This window comes from Chiloscyllium plagiosum, chromosome 8 (assembly GCF_004010195.1).
Source record: "Chiloscyllium plagiosum isolate BGI_BamShark_2017 chromosome 8, ASM401019v2, whole genome shotgun sequence".
NCBI lineage: Eukaryota > Metazoa > Chordata > Chondrichthyes > Orectolobiformes > Hemiscylliidae > Chiloscyllium > Chiloscyllium plagiosum.
Window position 1 is genome coordinate 86,608,399 of NC_057717.1, and position 4,955 is coordinate 86,613,353.

The window sequence follows — 4,955 nt, forward strand, 5'->3', positions numbered from 1 at the left end:
ATCTCTTTCCTCACTATCTCCCTGGGTCCCCACCCCTCACCTTACTAGTTTAAATCCTCCTGAGCAGTTCTAGCAAATTTCCCTGCCAGTATATTAGTCCCCTTCCAATTTAGGTGCAATCCGTCCTTCTTGTACAGGTCACTTCTACCCCAAAAGCGATTCCAATGATCCAAAAATGGCTGAGGCTTTTGTCCCTGGAATGTTGGAGGCTGAGGGGTTACCTTATAGAAGTTTACAAAATCATGAGGGACATGGATATAGGTGCAATCTGCCCTTCTTGTACAGGTCACTTCTACCCCAAAAGAGATTCCAATGATCCAAAAATGTGAATCCTTCTCCCATACACCAGCTCCTCAGCCATGCATTCACCTACTCTATCCTCCTATTCCTGCCCTCACTAGCTCGTATCGCTGGGAGTAATCCAGTTATTACTACGCTTGAGGACCTCCTTTTTAAATTTCTGCCTAACTCTCTGTAATCTCCCTTCAGAATCTCAACCTTTTCCCTTCCAATGTCGTTGGTTCCAATGTGGACAATGACCTCCTGCTGGGCCCTCTCCCCCGTGAGAACATTCTACACCCTCTCTGAGACATCCTTGATCCTGGCACCAGGGAAACAACACACCATTCTGCTTTTTCTCTGTCTGTCTGTACCTCTGACTACAGAATCCCCTAACACAACTGATCGCTTGGAAGCCGACGTACCCCTCGTTGCATTAGAGGCAGTCTCAATACCAGGAACTTGGCTGTTCGTGCTACGTTCCCCTGACAATCCATCACCCCTTACATTTTCCAAAACAGCATACCTGTTTGAAATGGGTATATCCACAAAAGACTCCTGCTGTAGCTGCCTACCTCTCTTACCCTTCCTGGAGTTAACTCATCTATGTGACTGTATCTGAGACTTTCCTCCTTCCTATAACTGCCATCCATCATATACTGTTGCTGTTGCAAATTCCTCATCGCTTCTATCTGTCTCTCCAACCGATCCTCTTGTTCTGATAAGATTTGCATCCAACAGCATTTATGGCAGATATAATCCGCAGTAACCCTTAAATTCTCTTTAAACTCCCACATCTGACAAGAAGTACATATCACTGCAAAGGCCATTTTTGCTTCTTCACAATCTACAGTCCCAGAAAATAACATCGTCTTAATCCTCTACAAACACTGCCCCAGGTTAAATGAATAGTTATGGCTTATATTTTAAGTTTAATCAAGAGACTTATCTCCAAAGACATATAATCAAGAAAGAACCCACTCTACTCACTACTGCAGCCTTTCTATTGGACAGACTTAAAACAATGACTAACTTATCTGATTCTGTGCTGTGAACTTCGCCCAAACCGGTTCCTCCAAGATTAGTTGTGAAATTCACTGTTTGTTAATTGTCCCAGATGCACTCCGATGTCCAGCGACACATGAATTCAAAAACAGTAAAAGCAGTAACTGTGCAGGTTCTCTCTTTCTCTCTCTCTCCTGCACTGTCCTCACCATGCAGAGTCATGCAAAATGGAATCAGATCCTTTGGTTCAACCAATCCCATGTCGACCATGTTCTTAAATTAAACTAATCTCATCTGCCTACAGTTGGTCCATATCCCCCCAGACCTTTCCTATTCATGAACGTATCCCAATGGTTTTTAAGCATTGTAACGGTACCTGCATCCACTCCTTTGTCTGGCAGTTTATTTCACACCTGAACCACTCGATGTAAAAATGTTGGCTCTAAAGTCCCTTTTAAATATTTCTCCTCTCACATTAAAAATATGCTCCCTAGTTTTGAACTCTCTCACCTTAGGGAAAAGATCCTGCCATTCACCTTATCTATATCTCTCATGATTGTACAAATCTCAATAAGGTTGCCCCGACAATCTTCGACGTTGCAGTGAAGGAATCCCGGTCTTTCCAGTCTATTTTTATACCTCAAACCTTCTAATCCCGGCAACATCCTTTTCTGAGCCCTCTCCAGTTTAATAACATGTTCCTATAACAGTGCGAAAAGAACCACACAGTGTACTCCAGGAGAGTGCAGGGATTTGCAAGGAGCAATTTCAATGCAAACTCTTAATCCTTCAGCATCCCATTTGTAGCCTCATCATCACTGGTGATCCCTCGCAAATGAAGAAGACTCTTCCCTCTCACGGCGAGTGTGTTTTCAGTTTGTTAACCAACACTTTATGTGACACTTCATTAAAACCCTTAGATGTCGAGAAGTTTGTAAGTTCAGTTAAAAAGGAAAAAAAAATGTGAGGTTTAGGAAATCAACAAAATCCTTGAGGAGTGTAAAGAAAGCACTACTAAATTTAACACACAAATTAGGAGGGCTAGAAGGGGCCATGAAAATAGATTCATTTGATACATTTATGGGTGGCATGGTGGCTCAGTGGTTAGCACTACTGTCCCACAGCACGAGGGACCTGGGTTTAATACCAGCCTTCGGTGACTGTGTGGAGTTTGCAGATTCTCCCTTGTGCCTGTGTGGGCTTCTGCCAGATGTTCCGGTTTCCTCCCACAGTCCAAAGATGCTCAGGTTAGGTGGATTGGCTATGCAAAATTACCTACAGTGTCCAGGGATATGCAGGCTAGGTTGATTAGCCATGGTAAATGCAGGGGTTGGGGGTTGGTTCTGGTGGGATTTTCTTCAGAGGGTTGGTGCAGATTTGATGATCTGCATTGTAGGAATTCTATATTAGGAGGCAGAGGGTAACTAGAGGAAAGGGTAGATCCACTCAAGGACAAAGGAGGGAATTTCTGTGTGCGGCAGGAGGGAGTGGGTGAGGTCTTTAATGAGTCCTTTACATTGATATTCACCAAGGACAAAGACATGGATGACAATACACTTAGAGAGGCATGTCAATATTAAGGAGGTGGTGGTGCTGAGTATCTTGAAAAACATTAATATAGACAAATTCCCTAGGCCTAATGAGATCTATCCCAGAATACTCAAGATGGCAAAGGAGGAAGTTGATGGGGCCTTGACAGAAATCTTTGTATCTTCTTTAATCACAGACAATGTCCAAGAATACTGCAGAGTAGCTAATATTGTTCCTTTGTTCAAGAAGTCCACATGGATAATCCAGGAAATTATTGGAAAAGATTCCAAGGGACACTATTTACTCGCATTTGGAAATGAATGGGCGTATTAGGGATATTCAGCATGCTTTTATGCAGGAGAGGCCTAGTCTCACAAATTTGATGAGTCTTTTTTGAGGAAGTGACAAAGATAATTGAGGGTATGGCAGTGGATGTTTGTCAATATTGGTAGGCTGGTCCAGAAAATCAAATCACATGGGGTTCTTGGTGAGTTGACAAATTGGATACAGAATTGGTTTTGTCATTGAAGGCAGAGAGTAGTTGTGGAGAGGAACTCTGTGATCAGTGGTGTTCCATAAGCATCAGTGCTAGGACCTCTGTTATTTGCAATGTGTGTAATATATAAATATACAAAATTGATTTAGATAGAAATGTAGGTGGTCTGGTTAATAAGTTTGCGGATGACACAAAAATAGCAAAGGATACTTAGTTAAAATATTTTGGATGGAAGAGTTTTTGTCAGGTGTGTCCAGGAAGGGTTCCTGATGCAATATGTAGATACGCGGATTAGAGGGGAGATCTGATTGGATTTGGTGCTTGGAATGAGGTATCAGATCTTTCGGTGGGAGACCATTTCAGAGATTGTCTTCACAACTCCATGACCTTTACTATATTCATGGAGAGGGACAGAAGCAGACGGTATGGGAAAGTATTTAATTAGGGAGGGGGAATTACAATGCTATTAGGCAGGAAATGGGGCACCTATGTTGGGAACAGATGTTCTCAGGGAAATGCACGACAGAAATGTGGAGGTTGTTTCAGAAGCACTTGCTGAAAGTATTGGACAGGTTTGTCTCACTGAGGGAAGGAAGGGACGGTAGGGTGACGGAACCTTGGGTGGCAAGGGATTTGGAACTTCCAATCAAGAGGAAGAAGGAAGCTTACTTATGGTTGAGAAGGCAAGGATCTGACAAGGCTTTAGAGGGTTACAAGGTAGCCAGGAAAGGAACTGAAGAATGGACTTAGGAGAGCTGGAAGGAGGCATGAAAAAGCTTTAGTGGGTAGGATTAAGGAAAACCCTAAGGTGTTCTACACTTATGTGAGGAACAAGAGAATGGCCAGACTGAGGGTAGGCCTGATCAAGGATAGTGGAGGCGAACTTGCACTGAGAGTCGGAGGAAGTAAGAGTGATCCTTAATGAATACTTTGCTTCAGTATTCACATTTCTGAGGACAGTGTGAGCAGACTGATATGCTAGAACAGGTTGATGTTGGAAAGGAGAATGTGCTGAAATTTTTGAAAGATATAAGCATGGATAAGTCCCCTGACCCAAATGGCATATAGCCTAGTTTAAAACAGGAGGAGAGGGAAGAGATTGCTGCACTGGGCGGCATAGTAGCTCAGTGGCTAGCACTGCTGCCTCACAGTGCCACGGTCCCAGGTTCGATTTCAGCCTTGGGTGACTGACTGTGAGGAGTTTGCACATTCTCCCCGTGTCTGCATGGGTTTCCTCCGGGTGCTCTGGTTTCCTCCCACAGTCCAAAGATGTGCAGGTCAGGTGAATTGTCAATACTAAATTGCCCGTAGTGTCAGGTGCTTTAGTCAGAGGGTCTGGGTGGGTTTCTCTTCGGCGGGTCGGTGTGGACTTGTTGGGCCGAAGGGCCTGTTTCCACATTGTAGGTAATCTAATCTTTGGCGATGATCTTTGAACATAGAACATAGAACATAGAACATAGAACATAGAACAATACAGCACAGAACAGGCCCTTCGGCCCACGATGTTGTGCCGAACATTTGCCCTTACTTAAGCACCTATCCATGCACCTATCCAATTGCCGCTTAAAGGTCACCAATGATTCTGACTCTACCACTCCCACAGGCAGTGCATTCCATGCCCCCACCACTCTCTGGGTAAAGAACC